General features: G+C 45.5%; 1 protein-coding gene across 2 annotated transcripts in view; it reads right to left on the minus strand.

The window, feature by feature from the left end:
* MAML2 (mastermind like transcriptional coactivator 2) overlaps positions 1 to 20683 on the minus strand; it is a 201478-nt gene that overhangs the window by 109790 nt on the left and 71005 nt on the right. The gene's annotated exons all lie outside the window — the stretch shown is intronic.

Genomic DNA, 20683 nt, shown 5'->3' on the forward strand with positions numbered 1-20683 from the left:
TATGCATGAAGGGCTTGTCCACACAAAAAGGAACCCAGATTGGCATAGCTGCATGTACTGTACCTTCCACATGTTCACCATACCCAAACCTGTAAAACATGTGCACCAGAGGGAGTCCACACACCACAAACAGGCATCTTTCTCTCAAACCACCTTCAAATCTTTGAAATATCTGTCTCTGGTCTGTCTCGTCTCTTCAAATCAATGGAATTACAGGTCCAGCCTATTTATACGCGGATTTTTTTATACACAGATTTGACTCAACACAAATGGCCCCTGCAAATGAGAAGGAATGTGCTGATCCCTGGAGAAGGGGAAAAAGGCATCCCTTTAAAATCAGTTTTAAAAACTGAACAGTCCTTTAACAACAGCCTCCTGATTGAGAGAGAGAGAGAGAGAGAGAGAGAGAGAGGGCAGCTGGCTGACAATCCATCAATCCTTCTCTCTCCTTCTGACCCCTCCCTTCCCCAAGCACGTAAAAGAAAGTTGATCATTTTGCACTGGTGAAGGGAGGGGCTGAGTGAAGTGCTGATGGATTGTCTTCTTAATGACTCTTATCTTAGAGTCCAAAGGTCAGCAAGGCTGTTTTTCAATCACTGAAGCAAAGAAACTTTGTTTTTTAACTGCTATAGTGCAGTTTTTTTATCCACGTGAGTGCTTGGAAAGGAACCCACGCAAATAATTAGTCTCAACCTGTATAAGCGCTCGACTTAGGCTGGATCCTGGTCATTCATCATCTGCCTTTTATTTGCCTAATAAGTCAGTTACAGCTAAATAAATGTACAAATACCCCCCCCCCCCCGCAGAATAGATGCCTTTTTTAAAAATGTTGAAAGAAGTGGGAGATTACAATTAATAAACTAAAGCTACCATTCATTCTTTGGGGGGGGGGAATTCTTCATCCTTTATATATCTGAACATACATACATATAGAGTTGCCAATTACAGGAACACACCAGAACCAAAACAGCTTCCAAAATTAAGCAAATGGGTGGTTTAACCTTAGCCCCATTGACTCAACATTGTACCCTCTGATTTAGTCAATATAGCCTGTGTGGTGTAGTATCAGATAAAATTCGGGACTGAACTAAGGAGCCCTGGGTTGAAATCACAATGAAATCTGGGATGAAGCCCAAGTAGGTGATCTTGGGCAAGTCATGACCCTGCAGGGTTGTTGTGAGGATAAAATGGGTCTGTGGGCCAACCTGAGCTCCTTGACGGAACAGCAAGATAAACATGTAATCAAAATTACAATAATCTATAAAGTGTTCAGCCTGTGTGTGAGAGAGAGATTTCACACATACTGGCGAGGGACACTCACAATATGTATCAGACCACTTCATAGAGTGAAGAAGCAAGGACCACAGCCTTAAACAACTCCTAGGCTCACATTCCCTTGCAGCCTGACTTGTAGCAGTGTCTGTGGTCTATCTGTGCTTTATCACTTCATCCCTGCAAAAGAAAGCAGCTCAATAGCCGCATGCACTCATAAATATTGCCTGGATAGTTAATCTTTGCAAAGTGGAGCAAAGCCTCCTTCAAGGTCTCAGTGGCACACATCTGAGCTGTATTTCAATGTCAAACCTCACATTCCACAGTTGTTTATCGCTGGCTCACCGATAACCTTGAGAGTTCCTGTTTATGATGTCTCAACTACATATGTGTATGTGTGTGGGGGGTGGGGGTGAGGTGTCTGTCTCTTTGGCTTTGCTCTGTGAAGCAGGCTGTTCCCCTCCTTATGAATTTTCTGTTCTGGCTCTTCCAGATGGCCATGTTATAAGGATTTTTGGTAGTCAGTCAAAAGTTTTATTCAACTTACATAAGAACATAAGAAGAGCCCCACTGGATCAGGCCAAAGGCCTATCTAGTTCCACTTCCTGTATCTCACAGTGGCCCCAGGTGCCTCAGAAAGCACACAAGACAACAAGAGACCTATAACCTGGTCCCCTCCCTTGCATCTGGCATTCAGCCTGATTCTAAAATCAGGAGGCTGAACATACACATCATGACTTGTAACCTGTAGTGGACTTTTTCCTCCAGAAATTTAGCCAGTTCCATTTTAAAGACATCCAGGTCAGATGCCATCACCACATCATATGGCAAGGAGTTCCACAGACTAATTACACACTGAGTAAAGAAATATTTTCTTTTGTCTGTCAGAACTCTCCCAGCACTGAGTGGATGTCCCCTGGTTCTGGTGTGGTGTGAGAGGGAAAAGAACATCCCCCTAACCACTCTATCCATCCCGGGCAGAATTCTGTGTATCTCAATCATGTCAAAACTTGACCACAGGCCACAACAGAAATATAAAGTATCAATGGAAAAACAAAAAAATCAGACTGTCTTGAATCTTTATGAACCATCAGTCAATACAAATGCTCTCCTCCTGGTGGACCACCAAAGACATGAAAGAGAATTACATTATAATGGAAATAATAAAGAAGTATTGTGGCACATTAAAGAGTAACATTTCTTTCAGCTGAACAGTAGAACACACACTGTCTGATGCATGAAGAGTTATGCTCAGTTGCCAAGTTGGTTGAACCTGGGCAACTCTTAGCATCCCACAAGTAACTGAGACCAAAATGTACATTATACTTCCTCGAAATGTAGCACTGGAACTTATAGTGCAGAATGTCCTCTACTATACTCTCCACAGATTAAAAGGAATGCTCTGATGGTGCCCATCTAGATAGGACACAGGGGTTTTGGAATGCCTCCAGCCAGAAAGAGACTTGGATGAAAAGCACCTTTCTCATCCAATATATACAAATATTCAAGTCTCATGTTACTGAGCTGTTCATGAACAGGTATGGCAACACAGTGATGGGGATGCTGGAGACCCATGAGCACATGCATCCAGCCAACTTCTAGCTTTCCAGTTCTTTGGACTACCTTGTAAAGCATCAAAACCAGAAGAGCTTGAAAAGGAAGCCTGAATGGGCTCAGTCTCTAATCCCTGGCTTTCCAATATTGGCTGTGTATGTGCTTGGGGGAGCCAAAGGCATTGGGAAGCTGGACGTGAAAGATTTTGTGTACCTATTTAAGGCACGCACTCCAATCCTTCCCAATCCATCTGCACCCTCCAATGGTTCAATGAAATAACACTGGTGTAACAGAATATATCTTGTCTATTTTGACCACACTGTTCATAAGTCTAGTCAATAAGCAGCTCCTCCTATTTCCTTCCCTGAACTACCCTGATCCTCCCTGAAATACCTACAGATCTCCCACTCTGCCAGCTTACCAGCTCCAGTGCATCTAGGGTGGATCTTGACTGGAGTGTGGAGCCTCCAGCTACTCAAGCTGGCAGCCCCAGGCTATTTGGTGGCAGTATGCCTTTTGTGCCATCGTAAATGGTCTTATGGCAGCATATCACAAGATCCATCTAAATAACAACAACAACAACAACAACAACAACAGGTATTTATATACCGCCTTTCTTGGTCTTCAAGACTTTATTCAAGGCGGTTTTAAAAAGCCGGCTTATCTAAATCCCTTATTAAATAGGGATTTTTACAGTTCTTTCTTTCAAGAACCACTACATTCAGGTGTTTCATTCCGATCTGGCTTCACATCCTGGCCTCCATCCTCCCACGCTCCGAGCAAATGGAATAGCTCGGCTTCAGCTTATCAGCTGCTTCAAGGTCGCACGGTGCCCGGTGGCCTCGAACTGGCGACCTTGTGGATGTTATCTTCAGGCAGATGGAGGCTCTACCCTCTAGACCAGACCTCCTGCCTTTATCCCAAATAAATGTGGGATAGGATTGGGACATAATTCATGGAGGATCAAGAGAGACTGGCCATAACTAAATTGGCCACAACAAGATAGGCCATAACTTTCAAGTACAGAGGCAGTATGCTATTCTATTCAGAGCGAGATGCTGTGAAGCAACAATGGTTGACAGTAGAGCTATTGCCATGGCTGGCCCATCCCTGAGGCCAGCTGATCAGCAGCAGAGTGCGACAGGGCAGCAGATTTGAGGTGCCTTTCACTTCAAGTCTGCTGCTGCTGCTGCTGCTATCTCCCTCCAAGCCTGCTCATGCAAGTCACAATCATGTGCTTCCTTCTTGCTTGAGCAAGAAGCAGATCATTCCCCACCTTACCATGTTCCTTGTGCACTGTTGTCAAACCCAGCAGTGCAGGACTTCCAGGTTTGATAACAGCAAGAGAGGAGCACAGGTAGGGTTTGGTTTCTTTATTTTATTTTATTTTATTTTATTTGTAGTGCACAGATGGTGGACCTGAGACAGTGTCAGGTGGCATTTCAAGTCCAAGCCAGTAGTGCAGCTGGGGGGGGGGGCAAAATAATAAGTACTGCAGGGGCCACAATGCACTGCATGAGTGGCTCCTCCCATTCATAATGCGCAGTGTCTGCGCATTGCTGTTGGTGCCCAGAATGGCTCCGACAATGAGTAGGAGGGACACTTACAGGGGAGGGGCAGTAGCATAGCTAGGGGGGTGCAAAGCACTAAGTTTTGCATGGTGCCTCACCGCAATGCGCAAGTGGCTCCTTCCCCTCCCCATTCTGGGGAGTCTAGCAAAACGGAGTCTAGCGCCCTGGAATGGCTCTGAAGTGAAGAAGGGAGGAGGCACTTGCATGATGGAGTGAGATGCTGCGCAAAGCTAAGTGCTTTGCACCCCCTTCAGTTCCCCCGTAGTACTTACCATTCCCCCCGCCCCCCCAGCTACACTACTGGTCATGGCACCCCTGGGTGTTGCCTTCATGTCCTGCTCATAAGCTTTCAGACACATCTGTTTGCTTCTGTCTGAAGGAGGACGTGGACTTTGGTTTGATCCAGCTAACCAATTTCCATGAGAAGAAAATGTGAGGAGGGGGGGAAGAGGTTAAATTGGCAACTCCCATCTTGTTTCCCCATGGGCTTTTGGCAGTGGGTGGGTGGGTGGGTGGAGGGGGTTGTGGGTAGAGAGTTAAACATAAATGACAGATTTTGCTCAGGGCACTTCCTGCTGAGAACTCTCCACTGGCAAATGTAAAGCTCAGGACTGTTGACATGTGTTATATTTCTTACTGTCTTATCAGGAGTTAAGAGAAAACATTTGAAAGTCTTTGAGATTCTCAGCAGCCGTCTTATGGGTAGCTGTTCTGAAATTTCGGGGGAGGGGGCGGAGATGGGTTTTAAACATTTAAAAATCTAGTATAAACAGTGATTCACAAAGTCATACTTGTATAAATCCTGTTTTTTGCAATTGCTGGTAAAAATCCCCCCCTGCACTGTATCAATTGATATTTAAAAGGCATACCCCATCCTCCTTGCAAGGTTCAGGGCGGCTTGCAATAATTTAGCTTTTAAAAATAGCAACTACCAAGAACTTAAATTCCAAGTTAACATACATAAGATTGCGCTTTCAAGCACTCAGTATCAAGCCCAGAAGCAACTATAAACAGGAGACGGGGGGGGGGGGGGAATCCAAATTCTACAACACTAATTTGCAATAAACCAGGTAAAGACTGCTGAATTAGTCAGACCTTCATCTGGTATTGAAATGCCAACTGCAGGGGTGTCTGCCCCACTGCACAGAGTTGGGAGTTCCATAAGGTGGAGTTCCCAGGGGGAGGGCAACCTTGGATGCTGCCCACTGCAGTATGCTGAAGAAAAAAAAAAAGGCCTTTACTATGCTTCTCACATGGTTTTGGCAAACCTGGAAATGCAACAGGAAGCAGATCAATGTGGCTGGGGACCATGGCAGGCTGGAGGGAGGCAGGGGCAGACTTGGGGTGAAGGTGACCCTGAATCCGTTGCTCCGCTTGCCCTGATGCAAACCACTTCAGGTCATCTCATGGTTGGGTGTCTGTCACAGAGAAGGGTCTGCCACAGAGAAGGAAGATGTGCCTTTTTCAGAATTATTTAGGGTATGACCCAGAGACACAGGAACGTGGCTCATCACACATATCTTAAAAGAGGTTCCTATCAGCAGCTTCCATCCCTTAGTAAAGAGCCAGTGCAGCAGTAGTTAGGGTTTGGGATCAGGAATTGAGTCCCTTGGATTTGTTTGGCAGCCTGATCCTATGCTGAGGCAGTGCTGGTGGCGGGTGAACTGGCCTGGCAGTGGCTGTTGCTAAAGTGCTGTAATGTACTTCACCACCAGTAGGGAGTGCCAGCGCTGGTGAAGAGGCCAGCACTTGTAGGCGCTGCCGGCAGGACGTGGACAATGAGTGCCTGGTGGTACGCATCCCTGCCACTTGGCAGGTAGGCTTTCAAGGTGGAAGGAGGATGGGGGGAAGAACTGGGCAGAGGGAGGGATGGCCAGCAGAGGATTGGGCCTGGGAGGGGGGCAGGATCTGGGAGAGAAGGTATCAACAGAAGCAGATGCCAAATCTTATCCCCCCTTCAGAGCAGTGGAGCCGAACACATGTTGGCGCAGATCCAAGTGGATTCATTGGGGCCACTGGGCTCTCTATGGGGTAAGGGAACTGATGTTGCCTTACCCTGAGGAGACCCTTGGCAGCTTTTCCTGTCCCCACAGCATACAGCGGTGACCATTTTGGTGCTGCTGTACCATGTGGTGCCGTCAGCCCATAGGATTGGGCTCTAAAGCACTGATTGACTCCAGTATTGGGGAAAAACAGTTGATGCTTTCCTTAAAAGTAGTTTCCCTAATGAGCAGTTTTCATGTTAAAACGAATACAATGGGTGACAAAAGGTTAATCCTCCACTTGTCCCAAACAGAGGCCATAGAGTCTGTGTCGCTTCATTTCTTTGTGTTCTTTTTTTTTTTTTTTTTTTGGGGGGGGGGTGCTTTGAAAAACTTCATAAATGAAAATGTAAGAACCTAACAGTGCATTCTTAAAACACTTTTCATGTGAAAGTGTCCTTTAAATATATTTGTGTTTCCTTAGGAACGAGGGTATACATTTCACTCGTCCTGTTACAACTTCCTACAGATTTGTTCAGCTGGTTTCAATTTTTAACAAAGCCATTTCTGTGGGAGCTTTTCTGTGTGTATACATTCAAAAGCGACTAATGCCGCTAATACCAACTGAATACTTTTGCACAGATGGGAGAAAAGGATAGAGGGCCAAACTACACATCACATTAAATATGTTGTTTGGCCCAATGTGCTTATTTTCTCTTTTGTAAGTAGCCGCCCCCCAGGGAAGAGTGAATCAGGATCAGAACTGCAAAGGGAAGTCCACTGAACTTACTTTCCTGGCACTAATTCCAATTTTGGGGTGTAATTTCTGGCAGAACAATCATGCATGCAGGGGTGAAAGGGTTAAATACCTCCTCCCCATATGCTGTGGCCCTGATTCTGATTTCCCCTGAAGCTGGGGGCCAAATTACATTTTGACATTCTGTATACAGTGGGTCCTCCTTATCCACGGATTTGAGAAGGGTAGGGAGGGGGAGGAATGAGGGAGTTTCTGGGTGGGGAGGGGGTGAGAGGGAGGCAGAACGGGGCACCAGCATGTGGCATGACCCTAACCCTCTTCCCTCCCCCTTATTCAGACTTGTAGCAGCAAAATAGTTGGAGCTGATCTGAGGAGATCTATTGGGGAAACTGAAATTCAGAGGGCAGTGGACCTGCAAAAGTTCCTATTGTTTTGGCAGACTCATGTACAGAGTCATTCCTTCAGATACTTGGTCCCTAAGTCATGTGCAGTGCAATCCTATCTTGCAATGGAAACAGGAAGGCCTGGAGACCTGTGCTGTATCCAGCGCAAGATTGGTGCCGGAGGCAAGGGGAAACTCTTCCACTTGCCCCTAGGTAAGCCACCACAGCGCCAATGGGTCTCCTCAGATTTGCGCCACCTCAGTAGGTGGCACAAGTCCAAGGAGAACGAAGTGGCTTGGAGCCGCTCTGCACTGCTCGGGAAACGGGGTTAGGATCCAACAAAACTGCCGGGTTCCAGCCCTGCCTCCCGCTCCCCACCCACCTGCCCACCCCCTGGAATGCTCTCCATCGGGGCAGGGTGAGTAATTTTGGTTTAATGCTAACCAACAGTATCACTTAGGGTCAAACTAGACAGGCACCGGATTGTGCAATGTAGCCAGATGGAAGGGTTAGTTTTGTTTATAAATAGCATGGGGGGCATGAAATGTGGCAAAACTGCAAAGGTAGGGAGGCCTTCCCCAGATCCAGGTCTACAGAGCTTGTGTCCTGAGTACACTTCGGTACTGCAGAGAGTCATGGACTCTGCTAACAACAGGAGAGGAAACTGAACGCTTTCCACATGCGCTGCCTTCGCCGCATTCTCGGCATCACCTGGCAGGACAAAGTTCCAAACAACACAGTCCTGGAACGTGCTGGAATCCCTAGCATGTATTCACTGCTGAAACAGAGACGCCTGCGTTGGCTTGGTCATGTCGTGAGAATGGATGATGGCCGGATCCCAAAGGATCTCCTCTATGGAGAAATCGTGCAAGGAAAGTGCCCTACAGGTAGACCACAGCTGCAATACAAGGACATCTGCAAGAAGGATCTGAAGGCCTTAGGAGTGGACCTCAACAGGTGGGAAACCTTGGCCTCTGAGCAGCCCGCTTGGAGGCAGGCTGTGCAGCATGGCCTGTCCCAGTTTGAAGAGACACTTGGCCAACAGACTGAGGCAAAGAGGGAAAGAGGCAAAGAAGGAAGGCCCATAGCCAGGGAGACAGACCAGGGACAGACTGCACTTGCTCCCACTGTGGAAGGGAGTCACTCCCGAATTGACCTTTTCAGCCACACTAGAAGCTGTTCCAGAACCACCACTCAGAGTGCAATACCATAGTCTTTCAAGACTGAAGGTTGCCAACATGGAGGGAGGCCTTATTAGTTAACATAAGAACATAAGAAGAACCCTGCTGGATCAGGCCAAACGCCCATCTGGTCCAGCTTCTTGTACCTCACAGTGGCCCACCAAATGCCCCAGGGAGCACACAAGACAAAGACACAACCTGCATCCCGGTGACCTCTCTTGCATCTGGCAATCAGAGGCAGCCTGCCTCTAAAACCAAGAGCTTTCACAAACCTACTATGACTTGTAACCTGTAATGAACTTTTCCTCCAGAAGTTTGTCCCATCCCCTCTTAAAGGCATCCAGGCAAGATGCCATCACTACATCTTGTGGCAGAGTTCCACAAACTAATTACACACTGGGTAAAGAAATATTTTCTTCTGTCTGTCCTAACTCTCCCAACACTCAACTTTCCTGGATGTTCCCTGGTTCTGGTGTCATATGAGAGGGAAAAGAGCATCTCTCTATCCACTCTGTCCATCACCTGCGTGATTTTGTATGTCTCAATCATGTCCCCCCTTAGGTGCCTCTTTTCTAGACTGGAGACCCAAACGCTGTACCCTTTCCTCATAGGGAAGGTGCCCCAGCCCAGTAATCATTTTGGTTCATAGGGCAAAGTTTGCCCCCAATGAGGTTTGATTCCAATTGTAGCCTCTGTGTGCTATTTTTAGTTGTATTTTTATTAATACCAGCATGTTACATATCATTCAATGTAGAATTTCCTACTGAATGCAATGAAACAAACTACATTGAAATGTCTCTATTCTATCAAAAGGTAAAGCCCAAAAAACAGTGGGGCAGGGCAATGGGGTATCACCATGCCCACTGCCTGGGGCACTGCCTCACTCACTGCATGGGAGGAGGGCCATCATGGGGGTGACATGCTGACTTCTTACACTGGATGACGCAAACCCTAGTAATGCCCTTGGCTACACATGTGACCACGGACATTTTTCACGAGAAGCTCATTGGAAATGGAACCTGCCAATAGGTGGAACTACAATAGGTGAATTTGAGAATGTAACAATGTCTCTGCCTAACTTGTGTCCCAGGACTGCTGTGAGAGCATAACACGTTTGCCTAATTTTATGCCACATGAGTTCCTTAGAGCAGACGTGGGATGAAAACAGGACAAGCTAACAGTTGGAGGCCAGGAAGCAAAGAGTGGGTGTCAATGGGCAATTTTCACAATGGAGAGAGGTGAAAAGCAGTGTGCCCCAAGGATCTGTCCTGGGACCGGTGCTTTTCAACCTCTTCATAAATGACCTGGAGACAGGGGTGAGCAGTGAGGTGGCAAAGTTTGCAGACGACACCAAACTTTTCGGAGTGGTGAAGACCAGAAGTGATTGTGAGGAGCTCCAGAAGGATCTCTCCAAACTGGCAGAATGGGCAACAAAATGGCAGATGCACTTCAATGTCAGTAAGTGTAAAGTTATGCACATTGGGGCAAAAAATCAAAACTGTACATATAGGCTGATGGGTTCTGAGCTGTCTGTGACAGATCAGGAGAGAGATCTTGGGATGATGGTGGACAGGTCGATGAAAGTGTCGACCCAATGTGTGGTGGCAGTAAAGAAGGCCAATTCTATGCTTGGGATCATTAGGAAAGGTATTGAGAACAAAACGGCTAGTATTATAATGCCGTTGTACAAATCTATGGTAAGGACACACCTGGAGTATTGTGTCCAGTTCTGGTCGCCGCATCTCAAAAAAGACATAAATTGAAAAGGTGCAAAAGAGAGCGACTAAGATGATTACGGGGCTGGGGCAGCTTCCTTATGAGGAAAGGCTACAGCGTTTGGGCCTCTTCAGCCTAGAAAAGAGACGTCTGAGGGGAGACATGACTGAGACATACAAAATTATGCATGGGAAGGATAAAGTGGATAGAGAGAAGCTCTTTACATTCTCACATAATACCAGAACCAGGGGACATCCACTAAAATTGAGTGTTGGGAGAGTTAGAACACACAAAATAAAATATTTCTTTACTCAGCGTGTGGTTGGTCTGTGGAACGCCTTGCCACAGGATGTGGTGACGGCATCTGGCCTGAATGCCTTTAAAAGGGGATTGGACAAGTTTCTGGAGGAAAAATCCATTACGGAGTACAAGCCATGATGTGTATGTGCAACCTCCTGATTTTAGAAATGGGCTATGTCAGAATGCCAGATGCAAGGGAGGGCACCAGGATGCAGGTCTCTTGTTATCAGGTGTGCTCCCTTGGGCATTTGGTGGGCCGCTGTGAGATACAGGAAGCTGGACTAGATGGGCCTATGGCCTGATCCAGTGGGGCTGTTCTTATGTTCACATGAATGCCCTGAAAACAAGATGGTGGCTCTATTGCTCTTCCATTCATCCCCTCCTCTTGTGGGACCTCTTTCCAAGAGAAATCAGAAAGTGAAGAGAGCGTTGCCTTTCTCCTAGTATCAGCCAAACCGCTCCAGACAAAACATATTCGCAGTCAACACATCTCACAATAGAATGTGAAGTTAGCAGATTCGTGCTGCTAGAGATTACACAAAGATATTCCCACTTTTGTTTAATTAAAATGATGGCGCATCACAAAACTCCAAGATGTTTTCGATGTTTTCACTCACGCCCACACAGCTTTTGAGCCGACTCTCTGGCTCAAGTTACTATTGTTTTCCCCTTTGATTTAAGACTTATCAACACAGTCCTGACAGCACTGTTTTGAATGTGATACATAAAATGAGCAGAGGAGGATTGTTCTAATCATCGCAACCCTTCCTACATGGATGTTGGGAAAACTGAGGATTAAAAATAATTTGTTGGGAAGACAGGGAACCAGAAATACAGCATGAGAACTGCAGTGTGACTTGCAAAATGAACAAAAATCCTCCTTTGACATGTATCGAGTGTGCCACACACAGCACGTTCACTCAACTGTGTTTTATTGACCCAACTCTTAATTTACATACAGCCAAACCTAGGCATGTTTACTCTGAAGTAAGTCCCATTTTGTTCCCTCCCTTACTTACTCCCTCAGCTTACTCCCTCCCTAAGTAAGTGTACATAGGATTGCACTGTAAGGCTGCAATCCTAAACACACTCACCTGGGGTGTATATCTCATCGAGTACAGTGAAATTTACTTGCACTAAACATGCACAGGATTGTGTTGTAAGGATTTCTTGACATCCTTAAAAATGGACATGAGAAGGGGCAGTGATTTTGATTGAGGCCACAGACCCTAAACAGTTTCTTCCTGCCCAATGTCCCTGATCTGCATACCGCCCCCCTCCAAAAAAACCTGCTACATTCCAATAAGTTTTTCTCTCTGTGGTTAATAGGAACTTTGGAGAGTGATTTCCGCAGGAAGACTGGCGTGAGGGCAAAGGTTTAACCCATCTTGAGCCAAATTCCCCTCCCCCGCATCAAATATATAAAAGGAAAAAGGTATTGGAAGTTCCAATTACAGAATTTCCTTACCACCACTAACCTTGTGTTTCAATCAAGACAAACCAAAAGACTGACATAGGTAGAGATGAGATTTTTTTTCTTTGTGATAATGAAATAAAAACACATAACACCGCTTTCTGCACTTCTCATTCTTGTAAAAACAACAACAAACAAAAAACCCTGAAATCTGCAAAAAAAATTAAAATAAAAAAATAATGGGCTGGTCTGGGGGGTTGCATGGATAATGACTGTGGCTGCATCTGCTGACACTTTACCACCTATATCACCTACCTAGTATGCTTGTAAATGGATTATAATTTATAAAAATGCACCCTCGGAATAAAAACACATAACACTGCCTTCTGCATTTTTCCTCCCTGGTAGAAAAAAATATCTGCAAAAAAATAAAAACATTTAAGAACACCTCTAGATATAGGGCTTCCTCCAGAAAGTTGCAAAGGAAGGCAGCTGTCAAGATCCTGAAGCAAACAGATCATATGTAGCTAGCCACTTCAGTAGGCTGGTTATTGCCCACAGTTGGGGGGGGGGGAATTAGATTCCGAGGATGGTATACACATTTTCAGAACAATATTGTATCAGTACATGGTTTGGCTTGGCTTGGCTGAATCATCTGGACAGAGGCCCCTAGGCTGCTCTCTCAGTGCGCGCATTCCATCTCTTTCACCCCTGGCTAGTTACAGGGTGTACTGATGGTTTCTTGTTTGTTCCCCCTGCCCCCAATTCTGATGACACTGTCCCTGGGAAGACACAGAGATTACAAAGAAAAGGCAGTGTACTGGGGGGGGGGGGAGAAATTCATGCCACAGAAGGCACATCATGAAGCATAGGCTGCCCTGAAGGAATGGGTAGGCTAACAGAAAATATTGAACTTTTAAAATATAATACGGCTGTTTCCATCTCAGTAAGACGTGGACGTGGCTCAGTGGCTGACACAACAGGCTGAGCCTGCCCTGGATGCAATCCTGATATAAGATCTTTGCCTGAAACCCCACTGCCAGTCAGTGCAGATACTTCAGACCTAGATGCACTAGCTTTGCTACCCAAGGAGGGGGGCATCACAATGCACCATGTAAGTGGCCCCTCCCTCTTGCCATCAGAGGCATTCTGGGCAACAACTCAGGCCAAATTATGCTTTCTGATTAACAGTTTGGTCCGCAATTGCGCATTAATCTGCCAGCCTTTCAGATATTGTGGATTGTTCACAAACACTAACCAGTGGTTCCCAAACAGTGGGTTGGTACCCACTCGTGAGTCATGAACTGATTTTTGGTGAGTGATGGACAGATCAGATAAGAACATAAGAACAGCCCCACTGGATCAGGCCATAGGCCCATCTAGGCCAGCTTCCTGTATCTCACAGCGGCCCACCAAATGCCCCAAGGAGCACACCAGATAACAAGAGACCTGCATCCTGGTGCCCTCCCCTACATCTGGCATTCTGACATAGCCCATTTCCAAAATCAGGAGGTTGTACATACACATCATGGCTTGTAACCCGTAATGAATTTTTCCTCCAGAAACTTGTCCAATCTCCTTTTCAAGGCATCCAGGCCAGATGCCGTCACCACATCCTGCAGCAAGGAGTTCCACAGACCGACCACATGCTGAGTAAAGAAATATTTTCTTTTGTCTGTCCTAACCCGCCCAACACTCAATTTTAGTGGATATCCCCTGGTTCTGGTGTTATGTGAGAGTGTAAAGAGCATCTCTCTATCCACTTTATCCTTCCTATGCATAATTTTGTATGTCTCAATCATGTCCCCCCCTCAGGTGTCTCTTTTCTAGGCTGAAGAGGCTCAAACGCCGTCACTTTTCCTCATAAGGAAGGTGCCCCAGCCCAGCAATCATCTTAGTTGCCCTCTTTTGCACCTTTTCCATTTCCGCTATATCCTTTTTGAGACGCGGCGACCAGAACTGGACACAATACTCCAGGTGTGGCCTTACCATCGATTTGTACAACGGCATTATAATATTAGCTGTTTTATTCTCAATACCTTTTCTAATGATCCCAAGCATAGAATTGGCCTTCTTCACTGCCACCGCACATTGGGTCGACACTTTCATCGACCTATCCACCACCACCCCAAGATCTCTCTCCTGATCTGTCACAGACAGCTCAGAACCCATCAGCCTATATCTAAAGTTTTGATTTTTTGCCCCAATGTGCATGACTTTACACTTACTGACATTGAAATGCATCTGCCATTTTGCTGCCCATTCTGCCAGTCTGGAGAGATCCTTCTGGAGCTCCTCACAATCACTTCTGGTCTTCACCGCTTGGAAAAGTTTGGTATTGTCTGCAAACTTTGCCACCTCACTGCTCAACCCTGTCTCCAGGTCATTTATGAAGAGGTTGAAAAGCACCGGTCCCAGGACAGATCCTTGGGGCACACCGCTTTTCACCTCTCTCCATTGTGAAAATTGCCCATTGACACCCACTCTCTGCTTCCTGGCCTCCAACCAGTTCTCAATCCAGGAGAGGACCTGTCCTCTAATTCCCTGACTGTGGAGTTTTTTCAGTAGCCTTTGGTGAGGGACCGTGTCAAACGCCTTCTGAAAGTCCAGATATATAATGTCCACAGGTTGTCCCGCATCCACATGCCTGTTGACCTTTTCAAAGAATTCTATAAGGTTCATGAGGCAAGACTTACCCTTACAGAAGCCATGCTGACTCTCCCTCAGCAAGGCCTGTTTGTCTATGTGTTTTGAGATCCTATCTTTGATGAGGCATTCCACCATCTTACCCGGTATGGATGTTAGGCTGACCGGCCTATAGTTTCCCGGGTCCCCCCTCTTTCCCTTTTTAAAAATAGGCGTGACATTTGCTATCCTCCAATCTTCTGGCACCGTGGCCGTTTTGAGGGACGAGTTGCATACCTTAGTCAAGAGGTCTGCAACTTCATTCTTCAATTCCTTAATAACTCTTGGGTGGATGCCATCAGGGCCCGGTGACTTATTGATCTTTAATTTATCAATGAAGTCTGAAACATCTTCTCTTTCAATCTCTATCTGACTTAATTCCTTGGTCAGCAGGGACGCGATAACTCATTGCCTCAAGTCTGGAGGCTGTTCAAAAATCAGATACTGTAGCTGCTAATTACCCTTCAAAGAGCTCAGCTCCTGCAGTTTGCAAGTATGTGTAAATATAGGGAGATAAATGTACAACTGTTCCAGGGTGTTTTTTCTGGTTCTTATTACTTATAGATAACATATTATTTCTTTCTAGATCTCCTTTTTTAAAGTCTGGTAAACCTAGGTGGGTCCCAATAGTGTGCCTTGTTAAAAAGTGGGTCTTGCTGCTAAAAAGTTTGGGAATCACTGACTTAAACTGATCTGAGTGAATGAGAAAGAGGGAACTGATGTTTGCCCGCCCAGAAAGTCACCTCCATTGTAATTTTATGGATGCCACTGATAGTGCCTGTCTCTGGATAGCTATTTCAAAATGAACAAAGGGAAAAAAAAGAAAAAGAAACCTATAGTTCCTGCTTCCTCCTTGAGAAGAGACATGTGTACAGAGAGAGGAAGTTGTCTTCCTGTTTTCTCCATAACAGCAGCTTGGATGGGGTTTTTGAAAGCTTCACAGCTCTGTGCCCTCCTCCACATGGAAAATATTCTTCTAAACATCTGGCTCCTTTTTATAGCAGTGATAAAACGGATTTATTTTCTACAGACCATAAAAAGCACTACTTGCTTTGTGAATGAGCTACTCGGGCTTCTACAAGTTAAAAAGAGATATGTAGAGTGAGATCGATACATTCATATCCTGCTTCTGCTGCAGCAGCTTCTAAAAATATTGTTTTCCCAAAGGCAACTTGAGGCATTAATCCTCCTATTGTTACTTGATGCTCTCCGCCTTTTTGCCCTCATATCATATCCTGGATGTAAAATAACATAACATTATGTAATCTTTTCTTTTCATTGCAGACTAATTAGGTACCTTTGCAAGGTGGTAGATGGGAAAGGAAGATACCCGCTTATTCATAGGCATAGTGAGGGCAGTCATCCAGGAACAATGGCGCCATTACAGATTCTTCTTGGCTATGTGCCTCTATCCTAGGGGTGGGTAAACATTTTGGCAGGAGGGCCACATCATCTCTCTGACACTGTGTCAGGGGCGGGGTAAAAAAGAATTAATTTACATTTCAAATTTGAATAAATGTACAAAAATTTACATAAATGAATACATTGGAGATGGAACTTATATGAATGAATGAATTTTTCTGAGCTTATTTATAATACACATGAGAACTGTAAATGCAGGCATGTAGAACCACATGAGAACTATGAACGGTTTGCCACACACCTCTTGCACAGTGAAAACATACAGACCAGGCCAGAAACACATGGAGACGTAAGTTGTTTAGAGGCAATGGGGTGTGGGTATTAAATAATGCCCAGGGAAAAGCAGAAAACACATGGAGACTATGAAAGGTCTTGCTCTAACTCGACCCACAGCTCTCATCTGGTGGTCGCAACTGGTAGTCACAGGCCAGCACAGCTCCAACAGGCCAGAGGCTCATTGGAGACTGGGGGCTTCCTGCGGGCCAGATCGGGGGACCCTGAAGGTCGCAAATGGACCTGTGGCTGGGGTTTGCCCATCCCTGCTCTAGCATAACACAGCAAAGTGCACTGCAGCTGATAGGGGAAGAGCCATCATTATGACCCACCCCCCCATCCCAAGCAGCAAACCAGGAGGGAGAGTGGATAAAGTGATGTTCTTTTCTCTCACACACAACACCAGAACCAGGAGACATCCCCCTAAACTGAGTGCCCAGAGAATTAGAACAGACTAAATAAAAAATATTTCTTTAACCAGCATGCAATTAATCTGTGGAACTCCTTGCTACAGGATGTGGTAATGGCACCTGAAAGCTTAGATGCCTTTAAAAGGGGATTGGACAGATTTCTGGAGGAGAAGTCCCATCACACAGGACATTAAGTCATTATGTATATGCATGCAACCTCTTGGTTTTAGAAGTAGGATATCTCAGAATGCCAACTGCAAGGGAATAGGGAATACAGGTCTCTTGTTGATGCTCCCTCAGGCATCTGATGGGCCACTGCGAGATACAGGAAGCTAGACTAGATGGGCCTTTGGCTTGAGCCATCAGGGGTTTTTTTTTTTATGTTCTTATGATGAAGTATGCAAGCCTCCAAGCCAGAGCACGTGTAGACTGGCAACCACTCACTGGTGATGTTATAGAATGTTCACAAACATTTTAACTTATCTGACTAAATGAAAAGAATGGCTTGGGGGAACACTTCAGGGTCTACAGCCTGTGATCCTGAGAGAAAAAAAAAATAGACAGGTAAGAATAAGTTGACCAAGTGATCCTGAAAGTATTCTGGCAGGGGCAGCCGACTGTAATAGTGCTCAAGTATTTAGACAAGTTGCCCCTGCTGAAAGCTGCAGAAGTTCTCTCTTGTCCACTTTTCTACCTGGTGGTGCTCAAAAAAGGAGTAATGGAGGTTTTGAGATTATGGCAAAGAAACCAACATGCCAATGCAACCAAACGTTGTGCTAATGGGTGAATTTCAAAATGATTGGAATTAACCAGCCAATTCTTTGGCTGCCCATCTCATGTTCCTATATAACTATGAACCTCTTTTAGTTTTAGGGTTGTCGCATCATCAGAGAATTAATCAACTAGATTTGTGTTAAACCGAATGCCAGGAAAAAAACAAACAACCATCTTAAAGAAAAACGTGCATTGCTTTTAGGTGATGAATGCATGGATCACAAAGAAAGGATTTTCCAAAACGAGGCATTCCGCCCTCTCTCTTGCATGGGAAGGAATTCCTCTTTTGAGATGGCACTGCCAGTTTTGGTATATTACAAATAATTTTTAAAAAATCTGCAACCTGATTAAATGGAAGTGGGAGATAGCTTTAAGTTGTCCGGAACACTTGTCAATTAATCAAATTGACACGCAGCCCAATCCTATCCAACTTTCCAGCGCCAATGCAGCTATGCCAGTGGGGCATGCGCTGCATCCTTGAGTGGGGGGTAGTCACGGAGGCCTTCTCAAGGTAAGGGAATATTTGTTCCCTTACCTTGGAGCTACCTTGAGGATGCATCGGCGCTGGAAAGTTGGATAGGAGTGAGTGCTGCAGACCGTACATATTCTTCCATGCCACTTTCCCAATCTCTGGCCCGGCTTCATTCTCAAACTTAGGAACATGGTCACTTTCATAACGTATACCCTGTACTGTTTTTCTTCTTCCAGTTATAGCTCTTCACATTTTGTATTGTATTGAATGCAGCTCTTGTGGGGGAGTTGTTAATTTCTGAAGTGGCCTTTTAGATGATGGTAGGAAAGAGGCTTTCAGAAACCTTACTGCAGAGATGCCCTGTGTGTGTGGCCCTTTGGTTTATAGCCAGAGCTTTTAACTCAGTGGACCTTTGGGCTGATTCAAGTCAGGTAATCTGTATATGGCAAGATATAGCACCATAAAAATAAACCACTGAGTGGGGCTGTTTAAATAAAATTTGGGTTTGGACAAGGGGTTAGATGTAGCATTCTCCAAACTAGCAGGATTTTCTCTCTTTCATTTTATTAGTTAATCTTCCTGGGGAAAGAGCTGATATTTACTTGTCCCTTGAGAGAGCAGAATTGTCAGGAAGCCAAAAGATACTAAAGGGAAGGTTTAAGATTGTCTGTTATTAGTCATCTAATGGAAGTAAATTCCGTAGCTCCCCAGGACTGTATTAGGCTATTTTCAGTGCTGGTTTTAAATAGGAGAAGTAGAGGAAAGAAATAAGCCCATGCTGAATAATCCCCTTCCCCAACATGAGTTTACTTTTGCTCTACGGGGATTAGTAGCTACATTATGAATAATAACAGTTTATATGGTGATATAGATTTTCATCCTACTCTATCTCCAAGGCTCATTGCCATTGTATCTAGACTGTTCTCATATGAATACAGGACAATGCCTTATGCCAAGTCAGCTGACCGGTCCATTGGCTCAGTATACTGGCTGGCAGTTGCCCGCCAAAGCCAGAGCCACCATCTTGGAGGGTCCTTCAATTAGCCCTGATTTGGCAGAGACCTTTGACCTGACATTGGAACAACATGTTATGTACTGCAGGGAATGCTGCCAAAAATTGCATCTTTGCAGGGCCTGAGCAACAAGGGTGGGAAAGAGGATACTTTATCTAGCCTGGGAGGGTTAAGGAGATTCAAACTGGGATGCCTGAGGAAGTTTAAGCATACTTCCTCTTCTTATCTATGTGCGGTTTTGAGAGCTTGTAAGATCTCGTGAATCATTCCGAGCAGGTTGTCCTGCAGAATAGAGGGAGATGTTTTTGCCCAAATGTTCCTGACTGGCTGGCATGGAGATGGGAGATCACACCACTTTGCCTTACCCCCTGACAGTGACATTGTGATGGAAGTCCTGCCAATTGTCCTCCCCTTAATAGGTGTTTGTCTGCAGTGAGCAAGGAGGATCGCAGAACAGATTCTTAACGTGATAAGTATTTGGAGAAAAAATGCTGATCGTGTGTGTGTGTGTTCATTATTGTATCACTGATGGAGCTGGGGCTAAGTAGCACGCTCCTTCTCCCAAATAATCAGGAAAGTCTGGGGGAAAGCATCTGAAGTGGACTAGGGTGAGACAGGCAGGCAGAGCTTACAGAGGAAATTGAGCACTTATAGTTGGGGAGGGGGCAGAGAAATGCATGCCTTCTTATGTGGTCTGCTCTCTCAAGTACTACATGTCCCAGAGGTCCTTAGGTCCTGCTGGCATTTCTTTGCACAGAGGCAGGGTGCAGCAGTGGAGTGGTTTTGCAGAAGAAAGGGGTCAATCACCCTGATAATCAGGGAGATTCCAGGGACTGTGGGAGACAGTGCTGCTGATATGATTTATGGCCTCAGCACATAGGCAAGTTTAGCTCCTGGTGCGTAGAATAACTGACATCAGATCCCAGGGACAAGCAGCAGTGTTAGAATGACACTTACCATTCATGTATAAACAACATAAAGCATCTTCAGGCATTCAAAGTCTGCCCGTGCTGTTTGGGTGCCCAGTGTCTTTTCTCATGGGGAATACCTCTCCTTAAGTACAGGCACACACTGTGAGCATGGGAGATAGGGTGTGAATTAGTGTGTATCAGTGCAGGGGTGGGGTTTCCAGCTGCACATCTGTGGATTGTGAAGACTTGAGCTTAGTGTTGCATCAATCAGATCCAATGTGCATCTGTCTTCACGGCAGAAGACCTCGGGCAGATACCGCTGCCCGAACGGCCCCTCCTGACCGAGGAGTTAAGTCAGATAGAGGTTAAAAGAGAAGATGTTTCAGACCTCATTGATAAATTAAAGATCAATAAGTCACCGGGCCCTGATGGCATCCACCCAAGAGTTATTAAGGAATTGAAGAATGAAGTTGCAGACCTCTTGACTAAGGTATGCAACTCGTCCCTCAAAACGGCCACAGTGCCAGAAGATTGGAGGATAGCAAATGTCACGCCTATTTTTAAAAAGGGAAAGAGGGGGGACCCGGGAAACT

The sequence above is a fragment of the Tiliqua scincoides genome, chromosome 3, assembly GCF_035046505.1.
Source record: "Tiliqua scincoides isolate rTilSci1 chromosome 3, rTilSci1.hap2, whole genome shotgun sequence".
Classification (NCBI taxonomy): domain Eukaryota; kingdom Metazoa; phylum Chordata; class Lepidosauria; order Squamata; family Scincidae; genus Tiliqua; species Tiliqua scincoides.